This window comes from Oryzias melastigma, linkage group LG23 (genome assembly GCF_002922805.2).
Source record: "Oryzias melastigma strain HK-1 linkage group LG23, ASM292280v2, whole genome shotgun sequence".
Lineage (NCBI taxonomy): Eukaryota > Metazoa > Chordata > Actinopteri > Beloniformes > Adrianichthyidae > Oryzias > Oryzias melastigma.
This window is the reverse complement of record NC_050534.1, coordinates 17478001-17487216: the sequence shown is the minus strand read 5'-3', so window position 1 is coordinate 17487216 and position 9216 is coordinate 17478001. Positions and strand designations below refer to the sequence as shown.

Below are 9216 nucleotides of genomic sequence, written 5' to 3'. Positions count from 1 at the left end.
AATCATCATGAATAAAACGTCCAAACCACCGATCCAGATGGAGCTGTGGACCGAGTCTGAGCTTCTCACGGTTTTATCCTGAGACCTCCATTTAGTTTTGTTTGCATGAGCCCACCCCACCCCCCCACCCCCACCCCCCAAACTCTGAGGAGAAACAGTGAAGATCAGTTTACCTGTGGTGACGGGGCGTTGGTCCATGAAGCAGAGGAAGAGAAGAAAAACAGGACAAGGTAGAGAAGGTCAGTCAGTGACCTGAAAACACTTAATGCTTGTTTCACTGTGATCCCTTTGAAGTGTTTTTAACTACTTTTGCTGTTGGAATAGAAGTTTAAACGAGAGTTTAACGACAAGATCACACAACACGTCGAAGAACTCCGTCCAGAACGCTCCTCCAGGCCTCAATACGGCAACAGATTCATGTCTGCTCTTTAAAAAACAAGAACATGTGAAGGACTCGCATGAATATCTGCTTTGTCATAACAAAAAAAAAAGTTTCTACCACTGGAGGATCAGCTGAGCGGTTGCTATGGCGACTCACTATAAACAGAGTTTCTGAGAGATGTGGTAGATAAAACAGTTTTTCCTCATTTTCCTTTGTTTTTTTAAATCATTGAGTTTGTTGAAGTGGACAGACACAAAAGTCTTGTGTGTCGTCAGTAAATTCACAGGAGGAGTAGAGGATAGAGGGGGCGGAGCCAAACAAGAGCACAAATTTACCTGGAAAGGTTGAACCACCAACCGTAACATCTGGACCCTCCTCTCCTTTCTTTAACATTCTAACAGTTTACATTTTAAATATTAAAACATGGGTTTAATATGAAACACTATTTTGTTTTTAAAAGGATTCTGGGATAGATTATAAAATCTTTTGGATTCTTTTTCCCACATAAATCTACCTTTCTTTATATAATAAAAAACAGTTTTCTATGGTGCTAAAAGGCGAGCGTGAAGTGGGACTAGGTCGATAAAATCCAATAATCAATCTGAATCGATCTAAACTTAATGGATCACATCGATCCATAAAAGTAGGGATCGATCTAAGAAATACAGCTAACGTCTGCTAGCTTGATGCTAACGTATAATGGGATTTCCCTTAGGACGGCTAATGCTAACACTCAGTTGACCATTGCTGACTAAATGAACATCTTTATAAACTCACAGGCAGTAGTATTTTTAAAGTAATCTTTTGTGGTCTAAAGAATAATTTTTTTCTCATACTTTCTTCTTCTTCTGGAATAAGGTGTAATGCTATAGCGTGATCGCCACCTAGTGGCCAAACTGAAACGTCCTCCAGGAGAGGCAGAACAATTGTTGGAGCTTGTTAGAATTTCAGTAATAAATGTTACATTATATGAACTGCATCAGATTAATATGAATATCTTCAAATCATTTATATAGATTATTTATGTATTTCTAAACAAATGTGTCTAAATGTGTGAAATTGAAATTGAATTGAATCAAAATGAAAAAAAAAAAACATTAAATCAGCCCCAATGTGAAGAGAAAAATCTAAAGTCTAAAAGTTGCGGCTGAGCCTTTAATCTTAAAGTTTTATTATGAAATGAGTAAAAGAAAAATCCTGAAATTTTCCAACAATTTAAACAAAAATCATCTTATCGAATTAGACAAAATCTAAAAATCTGTCGTTTTCAAGGATGTAGTTTCTGCAGAGTGGCAGAAGTTTGTCAAAAGTTCACCTCTAAGTTGTGGGCGGGACTGTAAGTTAGCCTGTCTTCATTTCCCATGATCCCTTTTGTTTTTACTCTTTCCTGCTAGCTTACAGCCCCTCACAGCTCCAAGCTAGCATTAGCGGTGCAACAAAAATGGTGAGCAGTGTAGAAGATCTCCAGTCGGATGAGGAAAACAAACATGGATCCAAATTAACTTGTTTTTACTAGTCAGGATGGACGGTAACATTCAAAGTCCACAAACCAAATCTGTTATTTATGTAGCGAAACAATTTTTAAACATTTATACGTCAAATCATTTTTTTTTTTTCAATTTACATCAGAAGAGTAAAGATGAAAACTAATGATAAAAATAAAATAATTAGTGGAAGTTTCTTTTTCTAAAAAATGTAATGAATTGAAAAATTGTGCAAAGTTTTGCATTATTGTGTTTTCCTACAAAGCAGTCTTTCTTTGGCATGGAGCAACAAGTAAATGTGTGTTTGTGTTGGTTGAGGTTTGTGTGAGCAAATGCGAGAATTGACCAGAATGCAGAAATAGTGAGTTTTAAAGGGGACCTGCCATGAAAACTCTACTTTTTGATGTTTTAATTGCATTATAATGTTCATTTCTCACTATAAAGAACCCAAAAGCGATATTTTGATCCATTCACACATTTTAGAGTAATACTGTAAAAACCTGCGCTCTCTGCAGCAGCCCCTCCCATACCCATGAAAACGAGCGGTTGGAAATGTGCTGATGTAAGATCGATGCCAACAGCTCCCTCTAGAAGAGTCTATGCTGCAAGCTCCGCCCCCAGACCAACACAAACACTCAATTTCTCCACTGGGCTAGTAGTGATCAGCAAAAAAACGTTCATTTTAGATGCAGAATGCCGAATATCTTCCAGTTGTGTCCTGTCTTCAATGAATTCCGGCTCAAAACAGCTGTTTGTGCATAATTAAGACAAAGTTAAATGTTTGAACCAACTCGGGGGTGGATGCTTGTGCTAACGGGGGCACACACACTCGTTCATGGTCACAACTACAAGCCTTTTCAAACTGCATTTTTTCCTTCTGATACTCAGAAATCCAATTTTCAGCTTATTTCGTCCATCATCAGAAAAAAAAAACATTTTCATCACAGTTGGTCTTTGAAATACTTCTTGAAATTCATACTGAGCTATTGACGAAAGCAAAGTGCTGAGCACAATTGTTACAAAAACCACAAAAGTGAGCACAATTTCTCCAGAAAACAAAAAAAAAAGAGGAATTTTTAACACTACAGATACGATTTTTTTTATATCCAGATTTTTTCTGACATTTTCCTTTTTGTTACCAAGGAAAAAACAGATTTTTTAAATAAAAACCCCTTTTTCACCATTTCCCCTCACCAGCTCTCCAAGAACAACCTTTAACGATGCAGTAAAAGGTAATTACACAAACCTTTATGATAACCAGTCACTCCAAAGCAGATTTTTTTTGACACAAACAACTTCTGGAAGGGATGTTTGCCATTTCAGAGCTCTGATCTCACATGTTCAAATTCAGGCAAAAACCTCCACTGGATTCCTCATTACGACTCAGAAGACGCGGCAGCTGGTTAGCTCGCCCCTTCTTCGCTCATTCCCTCTCATCTCAGAAATGTCAGCTTTCCCGGCGATGCGCCGCTTTCTCGTGAACCGCCCAACGTGGCATTTCAACATCAGAGCTGAAGGAGCCGCCAAACTTTTCCGGGACGCAGATTTGACATGAAAGATTTACAGCGAGAGCGAAGGAGGACCAGAAGGACTGAGAGAGATCTCCATGAAGCCTCAAAGGTGAGGCTCCACCTGTTTTCATGCAGGATGTAAACGTTTGCGTCATCACAACCCTGACTAAAGTCAGCTTTACAACAATGTCTGTTCACCCTGTCGGTACCGTGATGAGGTAAGACGTGAAAACGGTCAAAGTCTGGATTTTTTTTTTTGTTTGCTTTTTTATACTGAGATTGATGTGGACATCTCTGTAAAATAGTTGCTGGAGTCACAGAACCGAACCAATCAAATGCAACCATTCCCAAACAAATCAAATAAAAAATGACAAGAACTGAAACAAACTGAAACGGACCGAATCGACATGGACCGAAACTGAACAAAAAAGTGACACGAACTCCAGCCGAACCAAATCAAACCAAAATGACAAGAATCGGACCAAAACAAGCTGAAATGATATAAAATGACAAAACTCAAACTAAACCAAACCGAACCGACACAAACAAACCAAAATGACAAGAACCAAACCAAGAGGAACTGAAACAAAAATAAACAAACTAGACCGTCACAAACCCGACCCGAACCAAACCAAATTGACAAGAATCGGACCACAACAAACTGAAATGAACCAAAATGACAAAACTCAAAACTAAACCAAACTGAACCGACACGAACTGCACCTGGACCGAAACAAACAAACCAAACCAAGAGGAACTGAAACAAAACAAACCGAACTAAACCAAACCATCACAAACCCCATCCGAACCAAACCAAATTGGTTCAGTCCAATTCGTTTGGGTTTTGTACAAACCAAACTGAACCAAAATAAACTGAAATGAATCGAAATGACACAAACGGAAAGTAAACTAAACTAAACCGAACCAACGAGAACCCTATCAGAACTAAATCATACCAAACCCAAACAAAGTGAAAAGAACCAAACCAAAATGTCAAGAACCAAACCAACACAAACTAAACCAGTATGAACCCAAAGTGTACCAAAACTAAACCGAACCAAACCGAAAAGACAGGAACCGAACCAAAACAAACTGGAAAGAACCAAAACAGCACAAATCAAACCCAAACCAAACAGAACCGACACAAACCAAATTCAATTAATCAATCAATATACTTTAAATTGAGTGAACTGACAGGATCTGAACCAAAAACAAACTAAAAACGAACCGAAACAACTCAAACCCAAACCGAACCGAGTCTAAACTAAACTAAATTAATCAATGCAAACCGAACTGACACAAATCCAACTTCAGCCGAACCAAACTGAACTAGGGCTGGGAATCACTGGGTACCTCGCGATACGATACGCGATACATGGCTCACGATATCGATAATATCGCGATACTGCGATAATTGGAAAAAATCTTCTCTAATAACTAGCATTATATAGAAGAACACATGTTTTTTGGGAAAATGTATCCCCATTTATCTTTTTTAGCTTAAACACAATCATAATAAACAACTTTTCTTATTTTGTGCAACAAATTATAGACACTTTTGTACAACATTGCTGAAATCAGTAATACTGTCTTTGACAAGCATTTTTTGTTCCCCTCACTTGAAAAGGGCTGAGCATCCAAAAATAAAGGCTGATTTACTCAGACTGTCACTTGAGATTATTTTTCCAATCTTTATCTATTTTCCATTTCGTCAGTTAGCAGTCAATAGGTAAAATCCTTAAAACACACATAATAATGGCAAAAATTTTTTTTTAAGTGCTTCAATTAATTAGCATTCTCCCTAATTTTAAAGTGATTTAATGTACTTCATTTTAATTACATTTAAATTTAAGTTCATACATCAAATCCTGTTTTTTTTATTTAAGAGTTACTTTAAATTAACATTTAAAGCAACAAGTAATTACATTGTTTGAAAACGTCACAATATGTATTTACCAAAGTTACACCGTACAGCAGCAGGTTAAACATTGAAGTGCATGAAAGCGAAAATTCCGACGGTCCTTGAAGTGTACACAGACAACTGCGAAGCACGCGCTCAGTTCCCACAGCAAACAGGAAGTAAGTGATCGCTGACATTCTAGCGCTCAGACAAAGTCATTTCTTACCGGGTGGATCTCCTACAGATGGAGGATAAATGCTGACAGGTAGACATGCTTCACACACGCGCTACAGAGCCTGAATCTCACCGGTGCTTCTCCCGAATGAGCGCGTGCGTCGCTATTAAAAGTCCGACGCAGCGCGGCCATCTGCGCAATAGTTCCGGCGCGCGACTCAGACGCTCAGTGCAACAGCCTCTTTAAATGACAATATAATATCGATACTTGGTGAGAACCCATCGGGAATCGATCGCAGGACTAAATATCACGATATATCGCAATATCGATATTTTGGCACACCCCTAAACTGAACCAAACCAAACCAACATTAACCCAAATTATACCCAAACTAAACTGAACCAAACCAAAATGACACAAACCGAACCGAGTCTAAACTAAACCAAATCAAACCAACACAAGCCGAACTTGAACCGAACCAAGCCGAAATGATAATAACCGAACCAAAACAAACGGAAACACCACAAACCAAAGCCTGCCCAAACTAAGAAAAACCAAACGAAATGAAGCGGAAACGACACAAACCGAACCAACATAAACCCAATCCAATCTGAACCAAACCAAAATAAAATTAATGGATTTGATTTATCAGCTCTTTTCTAGACGCTCAAAGCGCTTACTATGTATATCCATTATTCATTCATGCTTTGGTGATGGTAAACTACTGACAGAGGCGTGGCTGCCAGTACACACCTACGGCCCTCTGACCGTCACCGGGACATTCACACACCGGTGGAGCCAGGCTGGAGGCGGGGAGGGTGAAGTGTCTTGCCCAAGGACACAAGGACGGTTGGCTGCCAGGAGCGGGGATCGAACCACCTATCCTTCGATCATTGACCGACCTGACCAACCGCCTGAGCCACCGTCGCCCCAACCGAACTTAAACTAATCAAACTTAAATTACAATGAAAAACAAACAGATAAACTGGAAGAGAAATGTTAGACAACAATATTTACATTGAAAACAACCGATTTGACCCCATGGTGACCCTGTGACCCCATGGTGACCCTATGACCCCACACAATGAAAACATAAAAACATGACTGTAGACTTTTTACAAACATTTATTTGAAAAGAAAATCTTTACAGATTGACAAAATCCATGAATTAATTTTGCTTTAAAGACCCACTTTGATGAAAATAGGGTTTTTAATATGTTCTTCTGGGACACATATAGAGAAAATTAAGCTTAAAATTGTATTTTTTATCCAAATTGTTGGGAATCAGGAGGAAATGAAAAAATAGAGTTTGGAAAATTGTAGCTAAAAACAGCATAATCACAATTAAAAGGTCACTGAGAATGTTTTTTTTTTGTATATATTCTTATATCCAGGCTATCATTGACACTTGAATGGTGTTATATGGTTTTAATTCAATTCAAGACTTGATGAAAAGACATTTACACTGCAGGGACAGTAACACACTGGTGTGAGACTCCAGTGTTTGTGTTAGAGGCCGACACAGGCCGGGTCTTTGTGCTGCGCCCTTGTTTGGTGGGGTGGGGGGCGTCTTAGCTCTGAGGGTGACATCACTTCTTGGCAGGCGACTCCAGGGAGACCGCGGTGCCTTGACCAGGGACACACTGATCCAATCGCACACCAGCCACGGGGGTGTGCGTGTGCATACGTGCACGTGTGACCCGCTCCCTCAGCACAGAACCCAACAGAAGGCGGCGCCACGGCCGTCTCCGCCACCTCCACGCTCATCCTCTTTGACCCTTCTGCTTTGTTTGCGTTTTTGCTGATGTGTGTCAGAGTAAACAACTGTGTGTTTGTTTCATGAGCGCCCACATACTTCCAGTCGGGGAAGATTTTAGGAAGCAGAAGAAGGAAAAGAGTGACAGCAAAGGTCTAAGAGGAGTCGGAGTTCAGCGTTCGGCGGCGAGCGCGCACGGCGTGTGCACGTGTGAGAAGTGCTGGCGGTGAGAAGCAGAAAGGCAAAGCTGAGTAAGAGCAGAGTAGAAGCTGGGTCATCCATGACTTATGTAACACTGTACACACATGAGTGTGCGCTCTTTCTAGGGAAGAACCTAAAAGAATTAATTTGGTCGAATTTCTTCAAATTTTACGACAGTTTTCTGATCTAAAGCTGCGTTCAAGGAGAAAAAAAATTAAATTTAGTCCCATTTGTCTGTTAGTATTTTACGACGGAGTATTACGAGTGAATTTACAAGAATAAAGTTGTATATTTACAACTTTAAAAGTCATAGGCTAAATTTATGACTTTTCCTTTCCTGCAAATTTACATGTTTTAAATGTTATTTTAAATTTAATAAATTTACAACTTTAAAACATGTACATTTACGAAAAAAAGAGAAAAAAGTCGTAACTGTTAAGTTATGAGAGTAAAAGTTACATATTTTAGCCTTTAAAGTCATAGGCTAAAATTGTGTCTTTTTTTTGTCATAAAGTTATGCGTTGTAAATTTATGACTTTAAATGTTGGAAATTTATGACTTTAAAAGCGTGAACATTTACAAGAAAAAAGATGTTACTGGTAAAATAAGAGAATAAAGTCATACTTTAAATTTATGCCTTATTTTTAGTAAATTTACAACTTTAAAAGTTCTAAATTTATAACTTTAAAAAAAATGTAAATTTCGGAGGAAAAAAAACATTTAAAAAGAAAAAGTAGTAACTGTAAAATTATGAGATTAAAGTTGCATATTTACAACTTTAAAAGTCGTAGGCTAAATTTACGACTTTCTTTCTTGCAAATTTACATGTTTTAAAGCTTTAAATATGTTATTTTAATTGTTGGTAATTTACAACTTTAGAACATGTAAACTTATAAAAAAAATGTAACTGTTAGTTTATGAGAGTAAAAGTTGTATATTTTAAGCTTTAAAAGCTATAGACTAAAATTATGACTTTTTTATCGTAAAGTTACGTCTTGTAAATTTATTGCTTTAAATGTCAGTAATGTATTACTTTAAAAGCATGTACATTTACGAGAAAAAAGGGATGTACTGTTAAATTACGAGAATAAAGTCGTCGGTTATATTTATGACTTTTTTCTGAAATTTTACGATTTTCAAATCTCATAAATTTATAACTTTAAAACACGTGAATTTATGAGGGAAAAACAATTAACGAGAACTGTTAAATTATGAAAATAAAAGTCGAATATTTACAACTTTAAATTCGTAGGCTAAATGTATTACTTTTTTTCTCGTAAAGTTACATGTTGTAAATCTGACTTTAAATGTCGTAAATTTACAACTTTAAAAACACGTACATTTACAAGAAAAAAAGTCCTAACTGGTAAATCACAAGAATAAAGTCGTATAACAACTTTAAAAGTCATAGGTTATGACATTTTGTCGTAAATTTAAGTTTGTTTTTTTTAAGTTGTGAATGCACGACTTTATAACACATAAATTATAAGAAAAAATACAGCTGATGAGAAAAAAGTTGAACTGTTAAATTACAAGAATAAAGTCTTATGCAACTTTTCAAGTCAGGAAAAATTAAGACTTTTTTGTATTCTTATGTGTTTTTTTATAACAAAGCTAGCTATTAATGCGAAAAAAGACAAATTTTTGAGAAAAAGGTCGTAACTGAGAATAAAATCATGTGTATCAAAAAGTCAGGCTAAATTTATCACTTTTTTTCTCGAAAATAAAGTTGTCAACTTAAAACTTTAAATTTACAACTTTAAAACATACGACGGAGTATTAGGGCCACCAAAAAAAAAAAAAAAAA

General features: G+C 37.0%; 1 protein-coding gene and 1 long non-coding RNA gene across 13 annotated transcripts in view; one reads left to right on the top strand and one right to left on the bottom strand.

The window, feature by feature from the left end:
* The window catches only part of ppfia2 (PTPRF interacting protein alpha 2), a 198361-nt gene that overhangs the window by 143096 nt on the left and 46049 nt on the right, over positions 1 to 9216 (bottom strand). The gene's annotated exons all lie outside the window — the stretch shown is intronic.
* Positions 152 to 749, top strand: LOC112156138. Its single transcript, XR_002920917.2, has 3 exons — positions 152 to 239; positions 325 to 564; positions 658 to 749. It is a non-coding gene; the product is annotated as an uncharacterized LOC112156138 (long non-coding RNA).